Source organism: Euphorbia lathyris, chromosome 8, assembly GCF_963576675.1.
Source record: "Euphorbia lathyris chromosome 8, ddEupLath1.1, whole genome shotgun sequence".
Classification (NCBI taxonomy): domain Eukaryota; kingdom Viridiplantae; phylum Streptophyta; class Magnoliopsida; order Malpighiales; family Euphorbiaceae; genus Euphorbia; species Euphorbia lathyris.
In genome coordinates this window covers 84,278,022-84,305,984 of record NC_088917.1, presented here as the reverse complement: position 1 = coordinate 84,305,984, position 27,963 = coordinate 84,278,022, and positions in this window count along the sequence as shown.

The following is a 27,963-nucleotide window of genomic DNA, read 5'->3' as shown; positions in this document are numbered from 1 at the left end:
GTTTATCCGAGGGGCAGTTTAGATTAACTCATTTGATTTTCCCTCATATATTTTACATCCAGTTTCGTCAAATATAACTTTTCTTCCATGATCACATAGCTGAGCTACGCTGAGTAAGTTATATTTGAGTCCGCTGACTAGGGAGACAGATTCAATAGTGGGATTACCTCCAACGGTGCCTGATCCTACTATTTTACCCTTTTTGTTGTCTCCAAAACTTACGCTTCCTCCTCGTTTACGTTCGAACGTGATGAATTGAGTTTCATCACCTGTCATATGCCTTGAGCATGCGCTGTCAATATACCACATTTTTTACTTCTCGGCACATCTCAGGCTTACCTGCATTGTAATCAGTTTCCTTTAGGTACCCAATTCTTTTTGGGTCCTGACTTGTTAGGTTCAACAGGTAAAGCATCATATTTTATTTTGTGGCGACATACATTAATAGTGTGGCCACTTTTTCCACAGAAGTCACAACTGACTTTCTGTTTAGGACTCTTTACTGACTTGTCAGCACCCCAGTGCTGAGCGTGCCAGCACACCTTAGTGGTGTGTCCTAACTTCCCACAAAAGTCACACTGGACTCTTCGCTGGGGATTTCGTCTCTGCTGAGTACCTTGGTACTGAGTACCTTGATACATAGTTCTCAGAGGAAAATTATTTTTGTTTGGAACCTTTAGTTGGTTCTGAATGGTTGTGACATCCTTCCTCAGTTTCTTGGAAACTGACTGGACTTCAACTACAGACTCATGAATGGTTTTCATATTTTCATGCAAAACTGAGTTGTCTTGAAGAAGGTATCTGAGGTCACTCAGTTTGACCTCTTCCACCTCATCACAGCGCCGGCTGAGTGTTTTAATCTTTTTGTTACACTTTTTGACAAGTGTGTAAAGATCACTCAGGGCATTACCCATTTCATTTCTGAGTTGAGAGAGTGAGATTACCTCATTGGATTGCTCTTCATTGTCTGACTTATCAGATTGGTCAGCATGCTCAAAAATGCATGGCTCAGCAAGTTCGTCAGCCATGAAGCATATCTTCGCTGACTCGGTGGCCTCAGTTTCTGTTGATGAAGATTCATCACTGTTACTCCAAGTAGCCACCATTGCCTTCTTCCCACTTTTCTTGTCTTTCCTCAGCGTGGGGCAGTTTGACTTAATATGGCCATCTTGGTGGCACTCAAAGCATGTAATGGGCTTTGAGCTGTCCTTTCTGTATTTGCTGTCGCTTGAGTCAGCCTTATACTTATCAAACTTTTTGTAAGGCTTTTTGGAATATTTGTCGTTCTTCCTGAACAGCCTCTTCATCTTTCTTGTGAACATAGCCATCTCCTCATCATCAGTTGAACTCCCATCAGTGGAGTCAGCCTTCATGACAAGTGACTTCTGCTTCTTGTCATCAGATTTTTCCTTCACCTCAAAGTTCTTCATTGATATCTCATGGGTCAGCAATGAACCGATGAGTTCGTCATATTTGTAGGTGGTTAAATCCTGAGCTTCCTCAACTGCTGTCTTCTTTGCTTGCCAGTCTTTTGGAAGACTCCTGAGTATCTTTTTGACTTGTTCTTCCTCAGTAAAGATTTTCCCAAGTCTCTTGAGCTCATTAATGATGTTGGTGAACCTTGCGTTCATGTCTGAAATGCCCTCATCATTGTTCATCTCGAACAGCTCGTACAGTCTCATCTGCTGATTCACCTTGGATTCTTTTACTTTGTTTGTTCCCTCGTAGGTGACTTCCAGCTTTTTCCAGATCTCTTGTGCCGACTCACAACCTGAGATTTTGTTATATTCTGCAGCATCGAGCGCACAGTGAAGCATGGTTTTGAAGCTTTTTAAGATCATCCTCTGTCCATTCAACCTCAGCTTTAACAACTGACTGGCCAGCAACAACTTTCACAGGTACAAACGGGCCTTGGACTATAGATAGCCAGGCACTCATGTTTGTAGCTTGAATGAAGTTTTTCATCCTATTCTTCCAAAAGGTATAGTTTGACCCGAAGAATAGGGGAGGCCTGGTAATGGACAGCCCCTCAGGTAATATCTGAGTTGTCTGGTTTCCAGGGAGAAACCGAGTGCTGTTTTCGCCCATGGTATGGATCAACTCAAGGTTGTTAGACCTTTAGTAATGAGCTTTTAGGCTCTGATACCACTTGTTGGTCCCTTGTAAGGTTGCAAATATAGTTCCAAGGGGGGGGGGGGGGGTTAGGAACTATTTTACCTTTTTTAAAATAATTTGGGCAGATTTCTTTTCTTTAAGAAAAGTTTATAAAACAGCGGCACTTAACACTCAGCAAGACACTGGCTTAGTCAACTAGTGACTAGGACAGCTTCATTGCTTAGGTCAGGAAATAGCACTTAGAGTCTATTCCTGAACCTGCTCATTTGTAGCGCACAACTCAGCTTGACCTCTTTTACTTGGTCAGTTTTAGTTTGTTTTAAGCAAGCAATATAAATAAGGAGTTAAGGTTTAAGAAAACTTCACTCAGTAGATTTATCCAGGTTCGGCTTCTTCTAAGCCTACGTCCTGTCCCCGGAACACTTCCGAGATTTCAAATCCTCTACTGAGCTCTTTAAAGGTAGAGCCTCAAACCTTTTACAATATCAGCAATTGAGTATGACAAGAGTACCTTCCTCTATACTTCTACTCAATCCTAATCTCTCCGCTGAGTACTTAAAACCGAGTACTCAGCCTCTCCTTTCTACTTCTAGAAATGATAAAGATTTTGTCCTAAACAACAATTGCTAGAACACCTTAGATGATTGAAAAACAATCACTCTAGACTTTTACACAAATGAATAGACTTTGTAGTGTAAGAATTTTTCTTTGCTTTTGATGGAGAACTTTTATATACGTTTGGTCAGCGTAACGGCTTTTGTTCAAAGTTCTCTAAAGAATGTGGATTCTGAATGCTCTATTTATAGAGAGCTATGAGAGCTTCTGGTTATTTCGAATTTCGAAATAACCGTTGGAGGGAAACGGCTACAAGTCGCTTTCACTGAGTCTGCCAGCAGTTCTCTTTAGCCAATCAGATTCCATCGTCTTCTGTTCTTCGGTCAGTGTGTCAGTATGTTCCACCATCTTGGGTAACGTCAACCAGACAGCTTGTTGTGTCTTCTGAACTTTACTAAATGGGGAAATACTTTGTCTGGAAGCTGTCTTGCACGTTTTGTCGAGACAGCTCAGCAGCTTCATACCGAAGTTGTCTACGTGGATCTTCTCGATCCTTCTTTACTCAGCATGTGTTTCATCACTTCAACGGCGACGTTTTGGAGATACGCGGGCTGAGTGGTCTTTGGCTTGTTTGACTTGGGCCTTGATTTCCATATAGGGCTTGAGCCTTATGATCTTTATGTCTTATGATAAATTATAAACTCAACATTGAACAAACACATTAGTAACACTAAATCAAAGCATTTAAACTTAGTGTGTTGTAGAATATTTACTTTCACTTAATTAATTTTGTCAAATCAAAATCTTGTGGAAAGGTGTTTCAACACCGCGCACCTGGAATCTAGAGAACTTGCGCCAATACAAACAGGCTGAGTAGTTAAGGGAAATGACGAGTACTCTTTTTCCTTTTATGAGTTTTTTCCCACTGGGTTTTCTGATAAAAGGTTTTAATGAGGCTTTGATCCCGCACAGTTTATGTATCCATGTAACGTAAAGTTTTTTATTTTTAGCAAAATAAAGATATTCAACGGTTACAATTATTCAATATGCAACAGCTGAATGCATGTCCTTCTCAACTGATAATAGAAACACATAAATGTGTTGCCTACAAAAAGAAAGGCGGATGCATGATTACGCATCATTCGCAAAACCTTATGATTAAACCTTATGATTGTTTAAGAATTACAAGGCAGGCATAAAATTAAGCGAATAAACGAGTACTCAAAAATTGCGAAAATGGTCTGGCCACCCTAACGAAAACAAAACTAACTACGAAAAATTACAAGTATGAAGTCGGCAAAAGGCAAGGGTCGCATACGAAAGTAACCGGCATTAAGCCAACAAGGAATAGAAACCCCACAGAAATTGCACATGTAAGTAAAACGGTAAGCGAAGAAAGTAAAGTCACTCGGTTAATATATGCTTAAAGTTTGTTACATACAAAAGTTCAGATATGAATAAAACTATACTACAGTTTCTTCCTCTTCGCCTCTGTTGCCCCCTTCGCCTCCAGCGGCTTCCCCATCTTCTTTAGGGTGATCTGCTTCAAGCGAATCCCCAACAATAAGATCAGTAATCGCATCAGAGCGAGGTACCTCTGGCTCGACGTGAGAAACATTTTACGGTGCACCTTCTTCTACATCCTGGTTTGGGATCTCGCGGCTGATTGGAAAGTCATTGGAACTCTGCCAGTCAAGGAGAAGTACCTCATCCATGTCAGCATCTTTCGCCTCCAACTTGTCCTATTTTTCAGCTAAATCCTTTTCAGGAATGGAAACTTTAGGACGATTGAGTACGCGCTCTGGATGCCCATGTTCATAGGCCGCATGGATCCGCTCTCCATACCAGTAGATGCGGGAGCTATCTTCAGCTACGATCTCCTTCGCCTTCCTCTTTTGCATCTCCAAAGCTTCGTTGGCCGAATTCAGCTTATCAACGGCCTTCTGAAGCTCATTGGACTTAGCCTGGAGTAATTTAAGAGCTTCCTCCCTCTCGCTGACATCTTTCTGACAGGCATCCTCAAGGAACTTTACCTTGCCTTGGACATCATCAATGAGCGACTTCTGAGTCACCAATTCAGTACCAAGGTTTTCCAGCTCTCTCGCCCTTTCAGCATCCCTACAGAGGGCACCCTCTGCAAAATTGATAATCTACACGTAGGACAATACATGAATAAAAGAGTGAATGGAGACACGTATTTGAAAGATGGAACATGAGTAAAAAGAAATAAAGCTCTATGGCACGCTTCTTAATCCCCTCCATGGCAGTTGGAAGCGGCACTTGTTCACGGACGCGAGAAGCAGATGGGAGTCGTCCAAGGACATTACATATGGAAGAAACAATGTCCTTACAGGAAAAGCTCACGGCTTTACCGAAGGTTCTAGTCCACCATCCGCTAATATCAGGAATCGGCTGCAAATACATAAGGAGAGGGATCAGGAGAATAGCAAGTGACTGATAAAATGTAAGGGAAAATAAAGAAAACGAGAAGAGAGAGCAAATTATGATACCTCATGAATGGGAGTACTGCCCTTTTCTTTGGATGGGGTGGATATGGGTGTGCCACCAACAGACAAGGATACAGAGGCATTTTTCTTCCTAGGGCGGGAAGACTCCACATCCGCATTATTCTTCCGTTTCCGATTTAAGGGAGGGTCCTCAGAAGCAGGGCCCAGTGAAACGGAAGCAATTGTGGGGGAAGTCGCCTCAATAAAAGGAGTCGCCCCCACAGGAGAATTCACCCCTGCAATAGAAGTTGTTCCCGCCGACCGCCTTTTCCTCCTCGCCAAAGCTTTCGCCTCTCGATCTGCAGCGAGTTGGGATAAAGGGTCACGCCTGCAAAGGGTTGAGAGAAATCATCAACTAAGGAAATAAGCTAACAATACCTTGTACGAAAACGCGATAAGGGATATAGACAACATGATCTCCCTCGCGATAAGCAATCGCCACTCGGCTCCTTAACATATGGAATGCCTGATCATACGTCCATATGAAAGGGGGAGTGTTCTTCAAGAATTTTATAATGGCGGATTCTTCCTGGCTCGGATAACCAAAGTTCAAACTCTTTACATTAGGTCGACCCCAGCAGCGAAGAAAGTTTGGATTCTCTTCATTAAACTTGATGAAGAAATAAGACCTGTCCCACTCGCGGATTTTGTTCGACTTCTCATCAAAGCCGTAGTAACCGCTCTGTCGGATGAAGGTAAAATACTCCCCCGAACTTTTGAAGTGGTGAAGCTTGGAGAAGATCTTGAGCGAGAAGGGGACCTCCAGACAATCCGCCAAAAACTTATCCAGGGTCAAGTCGGCCCATCCATTGGGATGCAGTAGTCCAGGTGCGATTCCATAACCATCAAGGATGGAAGCAATCTCATCCGCCAGCGGATACGTGAAACCGCAGATAATTTGGGCGACAAATATGGTAAAATACCCCTTTGGGAAGTCGCTGGGACCTCTATTTTCCCTGGGAATGCTTGTTCCAGGCCTTGAAGCCAGGGGTACTGCTCCCGCAAGTCGTCAATCGTCTCGCGGCAAACTAAGCTTCCTGACCTATCCTTCTTCGGTAATAAGCGGGGAGTTGGGATAGGTGGTGGAATCAACTTCCTAGGGTCGAAACTTAGGCCCTCATCAGTCGTATTCGCCAGATGGAGAAACTCGACGGGATGAGAATCAGACCTAGGAGAGCTAGTTGAGACTTCATCAACCATCTCATCAACCTCGTGGGACACCTCGCGATTGTAATTTTCGTCGAAGGGTGTGAAATCAAGTTCAGGGTTCGACATATCGGTGAAGGAAACGAACAGAAATAAAAAATGGTTGAAGGAGTTACAGAAAGAGAAACTTACATGTGAGAAAGAACGCAGGGAAGAACGAAGACAAGAGGGTTGATGCTGGAGAGGAAATGACAGAAAACGAAAGAGCTACTGGTTAAAACCCCCAACTTTCCAATACCCAGACGAATGTGAAGAGTTGCCTAAACGTATGAAAAGACCCTAAAAGGGCTCTTACCAGACCAGGGGGGATGCATGTGATGATTCGCGAAGCCAACTGGACCGAATCCAAAACACGGGCCCAACCCGAATCCAAAACATGGGCCCAACCCACGATAACTTAAGCCCACGGTTCAAGTTGAATGGGCTCCTAATAAAGGAAAGGGCTAACCGCCCGAAATCCTAATAAGACACTAAACCACCCACTCAGAGAAACGGTTATAAAGGACCACGTATATGACCACGTGGGGGACGTGGCACAGGAGGGATAACCGCCGAAGGCGGTTACCTGGAGGTGCTTATAAAAGAGATAAGGAAGCTAGGAGAAAGGTGGCTTCGCATTTTTTAATCCTCTATATGATTATCGATCTACTAAATTCCATATAAAACTGACTTGATCGTCGGAGAGTTTTCCCGGAGATCCTGTCTCCGGTTTTGTTTTGCAGGTAATTACAACGAGGATCATCCAATCAAATTCGGCAAGTTATCACTATGTGTTGGGCGATGTTTTCCAAGGCAACTCAGTGAACTCCTCGAAGATTCTAATGGAGGGGTTAGTTGCTGCTTCCCGTTCGAAGAACCGAAATATTGGGTTCGCCAACATCATTTGTGGAATCATTTTAGGAGCCAAGGGAACCATTTCTGTCCCTTGGACTGATACGGAACAATTCCCTATTCTAGACTACGAGTTCTTGGAGAACGAGGGGCTTGTCAAACGAGTTTTTCGTTCTGGTCCAACATTCCTTTCTGCACCAGAGAGGCAAGTCTTCATTCAAACGAAGATTAACAGGGCCAATGCACGTCGTTTGTCAACTACTTAGGGATATAATTTGAGTTTCTGTTCTGTTTTCTTATATATATATGAGTGTTTATATTTTGTGTTTATATGAGTAAGATGTTTTTATGTAATATATATTAAGGTATTGTTTATATTTTAGATTATAATAAATAAAGTGCATTAATTCCTTAGTTTATTTCTTTTATTTAAGGAACAACCCTTGGTTTTCCTTCAATTTCATGTTTCATTTTTGTTTATCTCAGTTTCAGGGATTAATATTCACATTAATGTCACTTAATTATAAGAGGAATTGGTTTAGAAGTGTTAAAATCATCAAAAACAGTCCCAATTTTACCCAGAGTTTCCAAAATCTCAGTTGAGATTCTGAATTCTCAGTTGAGACAGCAAGAGGACCACTTTCAGCAAAAATTTCGACCCCCTACATACTTGCTGTCGCGACTGAGATTTTGAAAATCTCAGTCACGGGATTTGGGCGAAATTTTACCTCTTTTCCTATTCCTACTCTAATTACTTACCTATTCATCTATCCTAATCAATACCTATTACTTACACCTATTTAAATCACCTATTTTTACACCAATCAATCATCTTTTCTCTTCCCAATACCAAGATTCACTCATCTTCCCCATAAATCCTTACCCTATTCATCTTCTTCTTCCCTAAATCACCACCATTATCTTTCACTCTTCCTTTCATTCTTTCATCTTTTCTTCATCTCTTTCACCCAAATTTCACAAACAAAATGCCTAGACAAAAGACCGTTGCTAACAAAACTAAGGCCACCGAAGTCAATAGATTACGGGTTCAATATGGAGCACCGTTTGATATTGCGACGGAAGCCGAAGGACGCAAATATCGCCGATTTTCTAATAGCCAAATAGAGTTCGTCGACATGCTTTTTCTTGACACCGACACGGTAAACACACTTTCTTTTACCGAACGTATTGATGAATATCTTTCCGTTCTTGGTTGGAAACGATTTTCTAGTATGTGTTTTCCTAGTCTTAAATCGCATATTATTGAGTTTTTGGTTACTCTAACCTATGACAAGAAGAAAGGAGTTATCTCTTTTCGGAATGATGGAGTTCGTTATGACGTTGGGTATGCGGCCATGAACCGTTGGTTTGGACTTCCTACTCGGAATTTTTATTCCAAACCAAAGCCTTTTAATTCACACACGGTTTGGCATTCTTTAACCGGTTTAGATGTTTTTAATCCAAAGAATACATCTAGTAAGCTACTTAAGGATGATTGTATCTTCTTCTTTCACAAGTTTTTATCATTTTCCTTATTTGGTCGGGTTGAAAGTTCAAAAGTGCAAGTTCGTGATTTGTTTGTGTTGGATGTTATTTTTAAGGGTTTGACCATTGATAGTATTGAGATGATATTTACTAATTTAGTTCGAGCTTCCAAGTCCCGCAATAAGCAAGTGCCTATGGGTAATTTAATTACCGCCATTGTTTTGGGTGCTCAGGGTGAATTAGTAGATTATCAAAATATGCCTCATGTTGGTTTACCTTCATTGGATCTCACGGCACTTCAAAGGGTCAATTTATTGAAGAAAATGGGACCGCCCGCCTTTATTTCTTATGAAGCTCGTACAAGACGTGTTTTTGCTACCATGGGTAGTGAAGCTTCGAGTTCTCAGGGTTTGGGTGCCCAAGATGATGATGAGGAAGATGAGGAGGAATTTGCAGAAGAAGAGGAGGAGGAGGAGCATGTTGATGTTAATGCCAATGAGCAAGCTAATGTAGAACCAAATGATGAAGAACAAGTTGGATGGCAACGTGTTTTGACACAAATGAACGAGCATAACCGTCACATGAATTTGCGGTTAGATGAAGTCGTTGCCAACAATATCGAAATGAGTTCGAGGATAAATACGGTGGATGCCAATATCACTACGTTGAGACGTGAGCACAAATCTACTCGTCGCCGGTTGTTATCTTTCTTCCGATGCCAAGGAGTTGAGACTACGCCTTCTCCACCACCTTCACATTGATAGGTTTTATCCTTTCCAACTTTAACTCATTTTCGTTATTATTATTATGTCTTGTTAAATTTGGTACAATATTTTTAATTATGTTTGGTACAATTCTCTTTATTATTATGTTTGAATGTTATCGTACTATTATTTTCAATTCTAATTCGTATGGTTTACTTCGTACTATTTTTCGTGTTTTATCGCTTTTTGCACCAATGAGGACATGGTCCAAATTAAGTGTGGGATGAGATATTTCATATTCGTTTTAATCTTAAGTACGAATGAATGCAACGAATAAGAATGAATGCTATTTATTTAAGTATAAATGCATGTTGTTATTCAAGTTTAAGTAAAGTATATAATGCAACATTTTCAAAACAAGAAATGCAACATATAATGTGCAAAAAATTTCAAAAATAATGGCAATTTTTCATAAACGTGAATTTTTGTTAAGTATATATTTCATATGTTTCAAATAAATTCTACTCTCAAAATAATGTTAAGCATATTTTAAGGTTATTATTATTGGTAGAAATAATATTTCTATACAGGCAATATTTTTACAAATATTTTTTTTACAAATCTTCGATACGATTTTATCAAAAACGTCTCGAGTAAATGTATATAAGTAAAATTCCTTTAGTTTCAAATCTCTATTTTATATCATGAATTCATGATAAATATAAATCTTATTTTCAATTTTCAATTAGGTTTATAGGCATAAATCAAACTAACAACTTTAGCTTTTTAGCTCGGTATGATTTTCTTCTTACATTAAAAACCAATTGAAGTTTTTAAGGAAACTTTAGCCATAATACATGTTGAATTTCAAGTCAATATAGGATGAATGTGCTATTTTTCTTTTCCCAATTTTTAATTTTTCATTTTTATAACACATTTTAATTAAATCAAGTAGTCGTATTCTTAACTTTTGGCCACGATTGGACCAACCTTATCACAATCGAGGTATGAAAGGGAAGAACATTGTACCGTTTACTTTTGGCCACGATTGCGACCACCCTTATCACGGTCGAGGTATGAAAGGAACGTTAAAAATTAAAGCAAAATTAAACGTGTTTAAGTTTTAAGTAACGATTGCGTCCACCCATGACATGGTCGGTACCTCTTAAACGAACACAAAAGCAAATTAATTCATATAAAGTCACGGACGAGACCACCCTTATCACGGGCGTGACTAAGCAAATATATTTAACCTAAGTCCTTAATAAATCTATATTTGTAATAGTTTAGGTTTGGAAAAGGAAATTTTGTGCTTTTAATTGCCTTGAGACGAAAGATTCGGAAACATGCGTGCTTACACCCGTCCCGAATATTTCAATATAAAAATTGAAATACAAGACGAGTAATATATCTCTTTTACACTAGCTAGTTTGATACTATGCGTATAAATTTACCATGAAAGTTTATCTTTTGGTTTAACTAATTCAAAGAGGAATGTATGGATATATGTTCTATTTATAAAGAGATTGAGTAAAGAATAAATTCAGTGAAATTTTGCTCGGGACTAGCAAAAGCTTAAGTGTGGGAGTTTGTTAAGCCCAAAATATACCTAAAATATCATATATAAATACGTTAAATTTACATTGAAATCGTGCTAATTATATTCATTTGGAATACTTTTACGGCTTTATTTACTTCTTTAATGCAAGGTACTTAATTATTTGGTTAAATCCAAATAGGAGCTAAAACGGAGCTAAAATGGAGGAAAAACCTAAAAAACGTACCAAGAATGCATATCAGTCAGAAGAACGCTCAAGGAGGACGAGAAGCAGTCGAAGAGACAGGGAGACAAGTCTCTGTCGCGACTGAGATTTTCATAATCTCAGTCGCGACTTATGAAAGGCGTCACAGAAGAAGAACGAAATCTTCAACTCGCCCCTGTACCCCCTGTCGTGACTGAGATTTTCAGAATCTCAGTCGCGACAGTGAAGCATTCTGCACATATTTCACATGTTTTAATCCGAGAAACGTGTCTGTTTGTTTGGATAAAAGCGACTCTTCACCAACGGACACGACCCATCATTTACAACCCTTCAATAACTATAAATAAGTGATCCATTTCAGAAATTGAAGAGGTTGGTTAAGTTAGAAAAGTTAGAGAAGAAAGTTGTTATGTTGAGTTTCTGATTCAGAAAAGAATCAGAAAGTTAGATTTCATTTCTGTAAACAAACTTGATGTACACAAGTTGTTATTAGATTAGTTATAAACACAGTATTAGTTTAGTTTCTAAGGTTGATCAGAGACAAGTTTTCATTCTAGTAGTGGACTGACCAGTCTCTATTCCGAAGATTCAGCGAGAAGAATTGACGGCTGAAGCGTATGGGGTCTGACAAACCTACGGAGTTTGAGGGAAAGATTGACAACCCGGATCTCAAAGTTTTCATTGCAATGCTCTCCAAGTTTCTACTTCTCTGTTAACTTGTGAAGATTCACATTTCATTAATGATATACTTATTTATTCAATACATTCTTTCTGTTGTTATTTTGATATTGTTCTGACAAAATGATTTTCAAAATGATAAATTGGTGTTTTTATTAAAACGTTCTATTGCATCTTATTCATATAAGAACTTTGTTGAACACTTGACATATTTAGTTTTTATGGATAATATGATCGCTGATCGCGGCTTATCAGACATAAAATACTAGGTTGATTAAGGTAGTAATCTGCTCCGATCCAGAGAGATTTCTACGGTTCAAAGCCATTTAATTAAATAAATTCCTATATTATTACATATCCATAGTCTTTCCAAAGTTGAAGTTGTTTTCTTTGCTTTATGAAAATAAGTTTTATACCTTCTATTTATTCCAATTACGGAAGTATCTGTCTTGTAATCAAAATCTCAAGACGGAATTGTTCTCTAAACTCGATATAATATTCTTATCTAATCCTAACTTATCCGAACCAATTCAATCAATTAAACAAATTTCTTTTATTAAACCTAAACAAGTGATTAAAACTGAATTAAATAAAGTTTTAGTTAAAAAGCGTTCCCTGTGGGTTCGATATCTTTTATTACTACAAGCGTATACCGTGCACTTGCGGAAATCGCTCAACAATTCTCGCATGAATAATACTACTTCTGCCTCTTGGGATGTAAGTACGCTCACTTGTCATAATTGTAAGGGTGCTGGTCATATTTCCAAACAATGTCCTTCCCCAAAATTCAATCGCAACACTCGTGGTTCTTTTAGACCCTCATCAAACATGGTTGTAACTTCCAATCCAAGCTCTTCTGATTGGCTTCTAGACTCTGGCGCGACTCACCATGTAACATCGGACTTGGAAAATCTTCATGTTCACACAGAGTATGATGGCCCCAAAGAGGTTATAGTATGTAGTGGACATACTATACCTATATCTTATGTTGGTCATTATAAATTTCCGCTTTCCAATACTTCGGTTCAGTTTCAAAATATTCTTCATGTTCCTAAAACCGTGAACAACTTATTGTTAGTATCTTCTCTAACTCGCTCAAATCCTATATCAGTTGAATTTTTTGCTAATCATTTTGTTTTGAAGGATTTGAAGACAAGGAGGGAGATATATTGCAGAATAAATAAAAATGGCCTCTACTCAATGTCACTACCACCGTCCTCTTCTTCTCGTGTTAAAGCCTTTCATACTAGTCTTCCATTGTGGCATGCCCGTTTAGGACATGCTAATTTTCCTATTGTTAAGAGAACTATCTCTATGAATAATCTTGCTTTTGATGATAATAAAAGTGCTCATTTATGTGATTCTTGCTGTGTCAGTAAGGCCCATCGCCTTCCATTTTAGAAATCCACATTTATTGCTTCTCATCCTTTGGAATTAGTTTGTTCAGATGTATGGGGACCTGCTCCTATTTTTTCTCATGATAATTTTCGATTCTATGTGCTTTTTTACGATCATTATAGCAAATTCTCATGGTTGTTCTTTATGTGATATAAGTATGAGGTATTAAGTGTTTTTATCAAATTTCAAACACCTGTTGAAAAATACTTTAATCGCCCTATTCTTAATTTTCAATCGGATTGGGGAGGTGAGTTTCAAGCTTTAACTAAGTATTTATCCTCTAATGGCATCAATCAACGAGTGTCTTGTCCTTATACCCCTGAACAAAACGGTTGTGCAGAGAGAAAACACCGTCATGTTGTTGAAACTGGCTTGTCATTACTTCATCAAGCAAAATTGCCTGAAAAATTTTGGACTTACGCTTTTGAATGTGCCATGTATGTGATTAATCGTTTGTTGGCTCCTATTCTCAATTTTTGCACTCCACATGAAAAATTGTTTAATAGCAAACCCGATTACAACATGTTTCGACCATTTGGTTGTTTGTGTTATCCTTGGTTGCGTCCTTATAATTCCCACAAATTGCTTCCTCGTTCTCGCAAATGCATTTTTCTTGGATATAGTAAAATTCATAAGGGTTACAAATGCTATGATTTGCTTACTGATAAACTCTTTGTCTCACTCTATGTCATTTTTAATGAACAGGAGTTTCCTTATCTGGAGTTACTACGTGAGTCTCGTCCTATGTCTATGGCTGATCAGTCCACTGCTCCAATTACAGTCACATTTCCAGCTCTTAAAGAACCATTTACGGCTATACCACCACCATTACAGCCAAATTGTCTAATAAATTCAACACCTCGAGTACAGACCAACCCACCATATAATATCTCATCAATTTCAAATCCAGGCCCACCAACCACTCAAGCAATTATTCCATACATTCCTTCACCCAATTTTGGCAATTTACCTATCCATACTAGTACTACTTCCTCAATTGTGCAACCTGCTACTACCTTATCCTTAAACACGCCTGTTTTGACTCCTCCATCTATTCCCATTCAAGTTGATATCCCAAGTTGTTCGACTAATACTACCATTCCACCAGTTCCACTATCTTCACAAAATTTAATCCCTTCACAACCAACCACTAAAATCATCATATGATTACTCGGACACAAACAGGCTCCCTCAAGCCTAAAGCTCTAAACACTGTAACTTCATCTGTCACCCCTACTTGTTATACCAAGGCGTTATCGCAACCCGAATGGAGAGCAGCTATGCGGGCCGAATACAATGCACTTATAGATAATGGAACTTGGGAATTAGTACCTTCTACTGTCGCGTCAAATACTATTGGTTGTCGGTGGGTCTTTCGCACAAAATTAAATTCCGATGGTTCTATTGATCGCCACAAGGCGAGATTGGCGGCTAAGGGTTTTCATCAGAGACTGGGCATTGATTATAAGCAAACATACAGTCCTGTTATAAAGCCAACTACGGTTCGCTTGCTTTTATCTATTGTTGTTTCTATGGGTTGGTTGATTAAACAACTTGATATATCTCTAACGCATTTTTACACGGCAAGTTGGATGAGACTGTCTATATGCAACAACCACCCGGCTTCGTTCATCCGGACCTTCCACATGTTTGTAAGTGAAAAAAGAGTCTCTATGGCTTGAAACAAGCACCACGAATGTGGCACTAGTGCTTAACTGAGGCTCTTTCTGGTCTTGGATTTATTTGTTCAAAGGGTGATTCATCACTGTATTATCTCCATGCTAGAGGTGTTCGACTTTTCTGTTTGATATATGTCGATGATATTCTTATTACTGGATCCAGTGAGAAAGCAATTGGGAACCTTGTTTGCAAACTGCAGTCCCGTTTTGCCCTTCGTGACCTTGGGCGATTATCTTATTTTCTTGGCTTGGAGGCTACGTGGTCCGCCTCATCGCTACACTTAAATCAAAGGAAATATATTATAGATTTGTTGGCCAAATCCAAAATGACAGTAGCTAAAGGTATATCTACCCCTCTTGTACTTCGACAAAGCTTAGTATTAACAGTGGTAATCCATTTGATGATCCGGGTCTCTATCGTAGTATTGTTGGGGGTTTATAATATGCTACTATCACTCGTCCGGATATCAGTCATTCTATGAACAAAGTTAGTTAATTCATGCATCAGCCGACAATTGATCATTGGAAAGCTGTTAAACATATCCTTCGTTATCTTCATTTGACACACTCATGGTCTTCATATTCGTCATGGTCGCACCTTTGATATTTGTGGATTTGCTGATGCTGACTGGGGAGGAGATCTTGATGATCGCAAGTCCACCTCTGGGTATGCGGTTTATGTTGGGCCTAATTTGGTTTCTTGGTGATCTCGTAAGCAACACACTGTCTCACGTTCCTCTACTGAAGCTGAGTATCATGCTCTAGCTTCTCTTTCTTCCGAGGTTCTTTGGTTGCGTATGCTTATGAAAGAAATTGGGATTTGCTCTTCTACTATGCCTATATTATAGTGTGATAACCTTGGTGCCACTTACCTTATAGCTAATCCTATTTTCCATGATCGGTCCAAACACTTGGAAATAGACTTCCATTTCATTCGAGACAAGGCTGCTCGCAATGAACTTCGTGTTTGCTACATATCTACCTTTTATTGCGGCTGATATTTTGACAAAAACCGTTGTCTAAGTCTCGGTTCCTTTTATTGCGGGACAAGTTAGTAGTGTGTCCACCCTTAACTTGAGGGGAAGTAATAAGGGTAGTTCAGTATTTGTACACTCCTATAAATCAGTAAACGATTATCTTGGACTTAGTCTTAGGCAGTTGTAGAGATAAGCTTCAAGGATTTTCCATAATCTTTTTGAATTTGTAATTCACGTTCTTGCTGTAACTGCTAACATATATATGCTTATTTAAAGCTGATACATATCAATTAAACATTCAATTGAGATTGCAATCCTTTAATTATCATTCTCTTAAAGTAATAATTAATAAGCAGATAATGTTAGTGACCGATTAATATATAAATTCAATGCACAACCTAATAATACTATAAAAATAAATACTCAACTGAACATAAACCTTACCCATCTCTGCTTTTGATGTCTATTCCATGTAAATGGACCTACTCACACTTCATGATAATCAAACCATGAAGAATGAGTAGATCACACAAACTCATACCGGTAATATAACGAGAAGCTTAAAAGCTCCAACAAATACAATAATGGCGAACATAAAAATATTATAAACTATAATTTGATTGTTCTGGATGGAGGTGGAAGAAAATTATGTGCCCTAAAGAATCCAAAATGTTTCTTTAAATAGGTCACTTCCACAAAATGTAAAAACCTTTGATTTTAAGCAAATGGTGAAAATGTACCGAATATACCCTACAATAGTAGGAGCGTCTGTTGTAAAACAAAATTGTTCAATAGGTGGAAACTCTACGAGGTGCCACCTCACCTATTACACTTGTCCTTATGCTTCCTTATCCATTCCTTCACATAATTCCCTCTGTACGGCTTCCATTCCGACACAAAAGTGTCATTTTTTGTTCGAACTGCTTTTAATCATCTTTAGGCCTGCACAAATAGAATTAACATAGTGAGCCCTTTAATTTTGGCCTGAACAAATAGAATTAACACGGTGAGCCTTTTATTCCTCCATGTCGATCACTAACAATTCACTTATCACATGCCACAAATGTTATATGGAATTGTTAACATAGCTCGCAATCAGTGGCGAATACAAAATTGTTCGGTTGGGAGGCCGATTTTACACGTGGTGTGTAAAAAAAAGTTTTTGCTAAATTGAACTTGTTCAAATTTTTTCCGTATATATATGTGTTATAATCAGATTTAGGGATGACCTAATAGGTCAAAAAATTTGAGAAAGTTGGATTTAAGAAGAGCATAACAGATCAAAAAACAATTAGAAATTTGGATTCAATGAAAGCCTAACAGGCAAAAAAAAAAATAGAATTTTGGATTTAGAAAGAGCCAACAGACAAAAAAAAATGAAAATTTGGATTTAGAGATGGTCTAACAGGACCTAGGCCAATATTGATGTGCTAATTCAGCACCCAATCATTATTTCTTAGAAATGGGGGGCCAAAACCACCACAGTATCAAATTTCGTGGAGACAGGGAGTCCGAAACTACTCGTAGTCATGGTAGTTCCGGTGGCTGGAGGGGGCAAGGCCCCTTCGGTTCCCCTGTCTTCGCCCCTACTCGCAATTATTCCTCATCCAAATTTCATAAAGATGGTATTAATTGTCAAATCTGCCTCCAACATTGCCAGAAGGCACTCAAATATCCAACCTTGAGTCGTAGATTAGGGTGCAACTAGCATTTAAGTTTAGACTTGGAAAACTTGAACATCCATTATGAATACCAAGAACCCAATAAAGTTCAAATTAGTAATGGTTCTAAACTCTCTATTTTCTATATTAGTAATTCTCAATTTTCTCTCGGTAATTATTCCTATAAATTTTGGGATATTCAATTAGTAATGTAGTGGTGGATACTAGAATTCGGAAGCTATGATAATATCCAAATAATAAGGGATCTACTGATGTTACAAGACTTGAAATGGATGAAAATAGAATAGTCTTACAAAAGTAAGACATCGGAGATAAAAAAAAAAGTCAAACTTTCTAACAATAACCGAATTAGTGATAGGTTTGATAGGGGTATTTTACCCCTATCTTTTAGCGTGATTTACAGGTTAATTTTAGAAGAAATAAATAAGTTTAATTGTACAAATAGAGTGTTTTGAATAAAATAACGAAATAATAATAAATTCCGTATTTTCGGATAAATTCCCTTGTTTTTTATATATTTAGGAAATAAAAACGTCAAGCTAACTCGGCTCTCAAGAATTGTATTTCAGGTACAAGGAAGAAGCAAAATTCATGCCAATACGCGGGGCGTATCATCCCATACGCGGGGCGTGAAACATCAAGTCAGAAATAATTGCCCTATCTGTTGGTCCCTTATAACGTAACAAGTTAGTTCCAAAGGGGGGGGGGGGTTAGGAACTATTTAAAATTTTAATACGTTAAGGCTGACTTCTTTTTCTTTGAAAAAAGATTACACAGCGCGCTGAGTAAATAAGACACTAGCTTAGTCAACTGGTGACTAAGTCAGCTTCTTTCGTTGAGTCAGGAGATAGCACTTTGAGTCTATTCCTGAACTCAGACACTCAATACGCACAACTCAGCTTGACCTCTTTACTTGGTCAGTTTTGATTAAGCAAGCAATATATGTATTAAGGAGTTTAAGGTTAGAAAGATATTACTCAGCAAATTTATCCAGGTTCGGCCTCCAAGCCTACGTCCTGTCCCCGGAACACGTTCCGAGATTTCGAATTCTCTACTGAGCTCTTTAACGGTAGAGCATCAAACCTTTTACAACTTAGAAGCTGAGTATAACAAGAGTACCTTCCTCTATACCTCTACTCACTCCTAATCTCACGCTGAGTACTATAACCGAGTACTCAGCCTCTCCTTTCTAATCTCTAGAAATGATAAAGATTTGTCCTAAACAACAATTGCTAAGACACTTTAGATGATTGAATAATCACTCTAGACTTTTACACAAAAGATATAGAATTTGGTGTAAGAATTTGCTTTGCTTTTTCTTGTAGAACTTTGCGTAGAATTTTGGTCAGCGTAATGGCTTATTCAAGTTCTGTATCGAATGAAGCAACTGAAGGGCTCTATTTATAGAGACGTCTGAGGCATCGGTTATTTCGAATTTCGAAATAACCGTTGGAGGGAAACGACTTCCTGTCGTTGTCACCCAGTCTTGCTCAGAGCTCTCGGCCAATCAGATTTGAGTATCTTCTGTCCTCGGTCAGTGTTGAGCAGCTTTAAGTCAGCTCGGCAGAGTGTCTCTCCATTTATGGTAAAGTCAACTAGACAGCGTTCTGTGTCTTCTGAACTTTACCCAAAGTGGAATTACTTTGTCTGGAAGTTGTTCTTGCTCAGCTGCTGTCTCGTACTCTTTGTCGATTCAACTCAGCGGCTTCACTCCGAAGTTGTTCAACGAAGGTCTTCTAGATCCTTCTCTTGTTGAGTTGCGTTTTGATCATAACGACAGCGTTTCACACACGCGGGCTGAGTTGTCTTGATCTGTTTGACTTGGGCTTTGGCCTTTTACTCTTTTATATCTTATAAATAATTTTAACTCAAAATTGAACAAGCACATTAGTATAATAAATCAAAGCATTTAAACTTAGTGTGTTTAGAATATATTTAATTTTACTTAAATAATTTTGTCAAATCAAAATCATGTGGAAAGGTGTTTCAACACTATCCACAAACACCACGCGGAATCTAGTCAGCATACGCGAGGCGTACGCCAACTTACGCGAGGCATGTAACACATGTCAGAAATAATTGCCTAATCCTGAAAAGTCAGACTGCATGGTCTCCCTGAGTCAACGATCCATACGCGGGGCGTACCACCTTACACGTAGGGCGTGAAAGTGAATTCTTCAATGCAAAAAGATCAGAAACTCATTTACGCATGGCGTTCCTCAAGCTACGCACGGCGTAAAAGGACCAAATCAAGCAATAAAAAGTCAGAGACTCAAACACGCAAGGCGCAATCCATCATACGCGGGGCGTGTTTGAGACATCAAGATCCGGGATTGGTCCACATGCAGGAGATTTCCGACGGAATGGGCATACACGCGGGGCGTACTCCACCATACGTGGGGCGTATTATGGGATTTCTGCACAAATAATGTTGCTCCATACTTTCACCTTATGGAATTACAATCTTGCCCCTAGCTTGATCTATAAATAAGAGTGTCTAGCACTCATTTGATACACCATTGTAGAGAGAGCAAAAACTATACTTGTTTTGATTGTTGTAGTTTAGATTGGTTTTTAGGCTTTGTGTAACTAAACTCTTCCATCTCGAGATCTTGTCCGTTTCTCCCGGCATTTCATCAAAGTCCCGCTCCATCTCCGCACACCAAGCTCGAAAGCTCCACCATTCAAGTCCTTAGAGACGGCTTTTGAGTCCAGTTAGCTAGTTCCGAGGGTGGATTCTTCCCTTTACACTTGCTAATTAGCTTGATCTCATCCTATGTACTAGGTTTGTTTGTAATCCATATTTACACTTCCCATATTTATAATTTATGATATAATCTTCTTTTCTATATATGTGTTGATGTTTGTTACTTGTTTTGATATTTATAATTGATTGTTGTGTAGGAGAACGCGACTTCCGATGCCATTCGGGCTATTTTTAGGGATTCATATAGGTGTTGCCTTACCGGAAGTGACAAACCGGAAACCGTAGGAATTGACAAACCACGGAACTTACGGGCCCTAATTTCTGGTCCCAAGCATTAGACACACCTTGACTAGGAACCACGTAGTCTAAGTACTTCACGGGTCGGTTTTTCTACACGTAGTCGTCTTTGCACGAGCAAACTGTTGAAACACCTTTCCACATAATTTGATTTGACAAAATTGTTTAAGTATAACTTAAAATACATATTCTAAACACACTAAGTTTAAATGCTTTGATTTATGCTACTAATGTGTTTGTTCAATGTTGAGTTAAAACTGTTATAAGACATAAGGATTAAATGGCCCAAGCCCATTACGAAAGCCAAGGCCCAAGTCAAACAACTCAGTACACTCGGCCCGCGTTTGTCAAAACGTTGCCGTTCTAAACAGAACGCAACTCAGCATGAGAAGGATCTAGAAGACCTTCGGGAACAACTTCAAGATGAAGCTGCTGAGTGGTCTCGACAAACTTACAAGACAGCAGTTGGCAAAGGAAAACTTCCAGACAAAGTTTTTCCTCTTTTGGCAAAGTTCAGACGACACAGTATGCTGTCCAGTTGACCTTACCATAAAAGGAGAGACCATCTGTTGAGCTGACCGAGGACAGAAGATACACCATTCTGATTGGCCGAGAGCTCTGAGCAAGTCAGGATGACAACGACATATAGCTGTTTCCCTCCAACGGTTATTTCGAAATTCGAAATGACCGATGCCCAGACGTCTCTATAAATAGTGCCATCACAAGCTTCATTCCACACAGAACTTGATCAAGCAGTTACGCTGACCAAATTTCTACAAGTTCTGCAAGCAAAGCAAATTCTTACACTACATTTCTTATATCTGTGTAAAAGTCTAGAGTGATTGTTAAATCGTCTAAAGTGTCTTAGAAAATCTTTGTATAGGACAAAACACTTATCATTTCTAGAGATAGAAAGGAGAGGCTGAGTACTCAACGAGAGATTAGGATTGAGTAGAAGTATAGAGGAAGGTACTCTTGTCATACTCAGTTGTTGATATTGTAAAAGGTTTGAGGCTCTACCTTTAAAGAGCTCAATAGAGGATTTGAAATCTCGAAACGTGTTCCAGGGACAGGACGTAGGCTTAGAAGAAGCCGAACCTGGATAAATCTGCTGAGTGAAGTATTTCTTACCTTTAACTCCTTATTTATATTGCTTGCTTAAAATAACCAAAAACTGACCAAGTAAAGAGGTCAAGTTGAGTTGTGCGCGTTGAACGTCTGAGCTCAGGAATAGACTCTAAGTGCTATCTCCTGACTCAAGCTAAGAAACTGACCTAGTCACCTGTTGACTAAGCCAGTATCTTGCTGTTTACTCAGCGCCGCTATTCAAACCTTTTTCTTTAGAAAAAGAAGTCTGCCCTAATTGCGAAAAAGTTTAAATAGTTCCTAACCCCCCCCCCCTTGGAACTACACTTGCAACCTTACAAGGGACCAACAAGTGGTATCAGAGCTTAAAAGCTCACTCTAAAAGGTCTAACAACCTTGAGCTGATCCCTACCATGGGCGAAAACAGCCCTCGGTTTCTCCCTGGAAACCAAACAACTCAAATACTGCCTGAGGGGCTGTCCATTACTAGGCCTCCCCTATTCTTCGGGTCAAACTATACCTTCTGGAAGAATAGGATGAAGAACTTCATTCAGGCTACAAACATGAGTGCCTGGCTATCTATAGTCCAAGGCCCATTTGTACCTGTCGAGGTTGTGGCTGGCCAAACAGTTGTAAAAGCTGAGGCCAAATGGACAGAGGATGATCTTAAGAAGCTCCAAAACCATGCTTCGACTATCAATATGCTTCACTGTGCGCTCGATGCTGCAGAATATAATAAAATCTCAGGTTGTGAGTCGGCACAAGAGATCTGGAGAAAGCTGGAAGTCACCTACGAGGGAACAAATAAAGTAAAAGAATCCAAGGTGAATCAGCAGATGAGACTGTACGAGCTGTTCGAGATGAACAATGATGAGGGCATTTCAGACATGAATGCAAGGTTTACCAACATCATTAATGAGCTCAAGAGACTTGGGAAAATCTTCACTGAGGAAGAACAAGTCAAAAAGATTCTCAAGAGTCTTCCTAAAGACTGGCAAGCAAAGAAGACAACAGTTGAGGAAGCTCAGGATTTAACCACCTACAAATATGATGAACTCATCGGTTCATTGCTGACCCATGAGATATCCATGAAAAACTTTGAGGTGAAGGAAAAATCTGAAGACAAGAAGCAGAAGTCACTTGTCATGAAAGCTGACTCCACTGACGGGAGTTCAACTAACGATGAGGAGATGGCTATGTTCACCAGGAAGATGAAAAGGCTATTCAAGAAGAGTGACAAATACTCTAAAAAGCCTTACAGAAAGTTTGATAAGTATAAGGCTGACTCAAGTGACAGCAAATACAGAAAGGACAGCTCAAAGCCCATTACATGCTTTGAGTGCCATCAAACTGGCCATATTAAGTCAAACTGCCCCACGCTGAGGAAAGACAAGAAAAGTGGGAAGAAAGCAATGGTGGCTACTTGGAGCGACATCGATGAGTATTCATCTACAGAAACTGAGGCCACCGAGTCAGTGAAGATATGCTTCATGGCTGACGAACTTGCTGAGCCATGCGTCTCTGAGCATGCTGACCTATCAGAAGACGAGGAGCAATCAAATGAGGTAATTTCTCTTCCCCAGCTTAGAAATGATATGGTTAATGCCCTGAGTGATCTCTATACACTTGTCAAGAAGTGTAATAAGAAAATTAGAGCACTCAGCAGGCGCTGTGACGAAGTGGAAGAGGTCAAACTGAGTGACCTCAGATTCCTTCTTCAGGACAATTCAACTCTGCATGATAATATGAAAATCATACATGAGTCTGTCTCTGAAGTCCAGTCAGTTTCAAAGAAACTGAGGAAGGACGTCACAACCATCCAGAACCAACTAAAGGTTCCTAATAAAAATAATATTCCTCTGAGAACTCAGTACCAAGGTACTCAGCAGAGATGGAAACCCCAGCGAAAAGTCCAGTGTGACTTTTGTGGGAAGTTAGGACACACCACTAAGGTGTGCTGGCACGCTCAGCACTAGGGTGCTGACAAGTCAGTAAAAAATCCTAAACAGAAGGTCAGCTGTGACTTCTGTGGAAAGAGTGGCCATACTGTCTATGTATGTCGCCATAAAATAAAATATGATGCTATACCTGTTGCACCTAACAAGTCAGGACCCAAAAAGAATTGGGTACCTAAAAGTAACTAGTTACAATTCAGGTAAGCCTGAGATGTGCCGAGAAGTCAAAGATGTGGTATATTGATAGCGCATGCTCAAGGCATATGACGGGTGATGAAACTCAGTTCATCACGTTTGAGCGTAAACGAGGAGGAAGCGTAAGTTTTGGAGACAACAAGAAGGGTAAGATAGTAGGGTCAGGATCCATCGGAGGTAATCCTACTATTGAATCTGTCTCCCTAGTCAGCGGACTCAAATATAACTTACTCAGCGTAGCTCAGCTATGTGATAATGGGAGAAAAGTTATATTTGATGCTACTGGATGTAAAATATACGAGGGTAAAACAAATGAGTTAATTTTAACTGCCCCTCGGATAGATAATGTCTTTATGCTAGACTTAGAGAAAAAGTTTTCAAAAACTGTGTGCTTAGTATCAAAGGAAGAAAATTCCTGGCTATGGCACATGAGACTTGGTCATGTAAGCATGGACCTCCTGGCCAAACTAGCAAGAAAGCAATTGGTTGAGGGACTGCCTGAACTTAAATTTCAAAAAGATCAATTATGCCACGCTTGCCAAGCTGGAAAACAAACCAAACAATCTTTTCATAGCAAAAATATCGTCTCAACTAAACGTCCGTTAGAGTTACTACACTTGGATCTCTTCGGCTAGTCCAGCCGCTGAGTCTGGGTGGAAGAAGATTTTCCTTGGTCATTGTAGATGACTTCTCTCGGTATACGTGGGTTATCTTGCTGACCAGCAAGGATGAGACCTTTGAGACATTTTCAAATTTGGTTAGAAAAATTGAAAATGAAAAAGACCTAAAATTAGCTCACATCCGTAGTGATAACGGTGGAGAATTCAAAAACCAAAAGTTTGTTGAATTCTGTGAAGCCAGCGGTATTGACCATAATTTTTCTGCTCCTAGAACACCTCAGCAAAATGGGGTTGTAGAAAGGAAGAACAGAATTCTGGTTGAAATAGCCAGGACAATGTTGGATGAGCATAGGCTTCCAAAGTATTTTTGGGGAGAGGCTGTTAACACATCATGCTATATTCTTAATAGGGCTCTAGTTAGACCTATATTAAAGAAAACCCCCTATGAACTTTGGAAAGGATGAAAGCCCAATATTGGATACTTTCGTGCCTTTGGCTGTAGATGTTTTATTTTAAATACCAAAGATAGCTTAGCAAAGTTTGATTCAAAAGCTGATGAGGCTATCTTTTTGGGCTACTCAACAAACAGCAAAGCATACAGAGTTTTTAATAAGCGAACTCAAATTTTAGAAGAGTCAGTACATGTAGAGTTCGACGAAACTGACCCTGCAGGTAGATACCAGTCGCTGACCGAAGATGATCCTCACTCAGTAACCACCGCTGACCAAGAACCAGCTACTGAGTCATTTACGAAAAGGCTGACCAAGAGTAAGAGTGAACCTAAGATTACTTTTACTAACCCATCTACTTCTGCAGAGATTGTTGAAACAGAAACAGCACAAGACATAAATCTACCTAAAGAGATAAGGATCCCAAGAGGGCACTCAGAGAGTGCAATCCTTGATTCTGCTGGGAATACCCTGATGACGAGGAATCAACTCAGGAAGTACCTCAGCAATGTTGCCTTCATCTCAGTACAAGAACCGAAGAATTTCGCTGACTCTGAGTATGATGAATTCTGGATGAACGCAATGCAAGAGGAGCTCGATCAATTCAGAAGAAACGATGTATGGGAGCTAGTACCTCATCCAAAGAGTCAAAAGACCATCAGAACAAGATGGGTCTTCAGGAACAAGATGGATGAACAAGGAAACGTAGTCAGGAACAAAGCAAGGCTTGTAGCTCAAGGCTACAGTCAGTAAGAAGGTATTGACTACGGTGAGACCTTTGCCCCAGTGGCAAGGCTAGAGGCAATTAGAATTCTATGTGCATATGCATCTTACATGAATTTTAAATTATTCCAAATGGATGTCAAAAGTGCATTTCTTAATGGAGTTATAAACGAGGAGGTTTATGTAAATCAACCTCTAGGTTTTGAGGACCCTAAGTTCCCAAACCATGTTTACAAACTAAAAAAGGCTCTGTACGGCCTCAAGCAAGCACCACGTGCTTGGTATGAGAGGCTGACCAGTTTTCTGCTGACTAGAAATTACGTCAGGGGTAAAGCTGATACAACCTTATTCATTAAGAAAAAGGGTAAAGATACCCTGCTGGCCCAAATTTATGTTGATGATATAATATTTGGTGCAACTAACGAATCAATGTGCAAGGAGTTTAGCAAACAAATGCAGACTGAGTTTGAAATGTCCATGATGGGAGAACTCAACTTCTTCCTCGGCCTTCAAATTAAACAAGGAAAGAATGGCATCTTCATCAGTCAAGCCAAATATGCCAATGAGATATTAAAGAAATATGACTTGGAGAATTGCAAGCCAATATCCACTCCTATGGGCACTGACACTATCCTCTGCGCTGACGAGAATGGTAAGTCAGTAGACAGCAAATTATATCGAGGTATGATAGGCTCTCTACTTTACTTAACAGCCAGTAGACCGGACATTCAGTTCTCAGTATGCTACTGTGCTAGATATCAATCTAACCCTAAGGAATCTCATTACATTGCTGTAAAAAGAATCCTTAGATACTTGCAAAGCTCAGTGAACGCAGGTCTGTGGTATCTAAATACTCATGATTTTACACTCATCGGATACACTGACGCTGACTATGGACGGGATAAGCTAGAATGTAAAAGCACCTCTGGAGGATGCCACTTCTTAGGAAGCTGTCTTGTATCCTGGTTCAGCAAAAAGCAGGCGTCAGTAGCTTTGTCTACCACTGAAGCTGAGTACATTGCTGCTGGTCATTGTGTTGCTCAAGTCCTATGGATTAAGCAACAGCTTGAAGACTATGGTGTTCAAACGAAGACAATTGAAGTCAAATGTGACAACAAAAGTGCAATTGATCTTTCCAAGAACCTAATTCAACACAGCAGAATGAAGCCTGTCAGCATCAGACATCACTTCATTAGAGACCATGTACTTAAGGGTGAGATCAAGCTGACCTTTGTCCCAACGGACGAACAGCTTACAGATATCTTCACGAAGCCACTGGCCCGTGAGCAGTTCAGCATACTGAGAGAAGCAATTGGTATGTTTAATCCTCTTCAGTAAATTCCTGTGCTAAATGAATATGAATGCTGAGTGAATTACTATGCTGAATGATTGATTGTTTGCTGAGTAACTCATCAAAACTGACTGAACATCAAATACTGAGTAACTTGCACACTGAGTAAATTAGTTTAAACTTAAACTTTAAAATCATCCGTAAATGCATTACTGACCACTCAGAATATCAAACGCTTAACATTCTAAATGCTGAGTGTTAGATCCGTTAGCATAAATGCAAAGCACGCGTATAGCCCTAGGATGACGTATTCGCCGTATGTGTCATAAATGCCAGGATCTTTGTCGGTACACAATCCCAAGGCAAAACTGACACATGGATTCGATTAAGATCCACACCGTTCATTCCGTCTATAAATTATGGGAATTTCCCGATCTTTTATTTTTTACGCTTAATCAATTCTAAAGGCAAAGAAACTGCTTTGAACTCCTTCTCTCTAAAATTCCTCTAAACCTTCCCATCTTCGAAGAATGACTAAGTTATCTTTCAATGTCTCTGGTGCCGGCCACCAAAAGACCAGCTCCGATGAACCTACTGGAAATCCCCCTACGCCGAGCAAGGGAAAAACTGGCCAAAACTCAAACTCTGGTCAAGGAAAGACTGTGAAAATTCGTACCTACTCCAAAGTCTTTGAGAATGTGCGAGAATGGAAAGTTGAACCCTCCAGATGGGTTTCAGAACATTTCGTAAAGAATGAACAGCCGTTCTGCGAATGGATTTCACAGAATGGATGGACTGGGCTGTTCTCGGTCAGGGATGAAACCTATCCTGACCTCGTGAGAGAGTTTTACCACAACCTCAAGGTTGCCAATGACAACGCTGACTACCTGTGCACTGAGGTAAAAGGCAAAACCATCTTCGTCAACCCTCTCTACATAGGAAATCTTCTCCAGCTAAAAACTGAGGGAGCAAGGCTGAGAAGATCAGGAGATCAGGACAAGACTAATTATGTACACAGCTTCTGCAAACCTGATGGCTACTCAGGAGAAGTCTCAGCTTC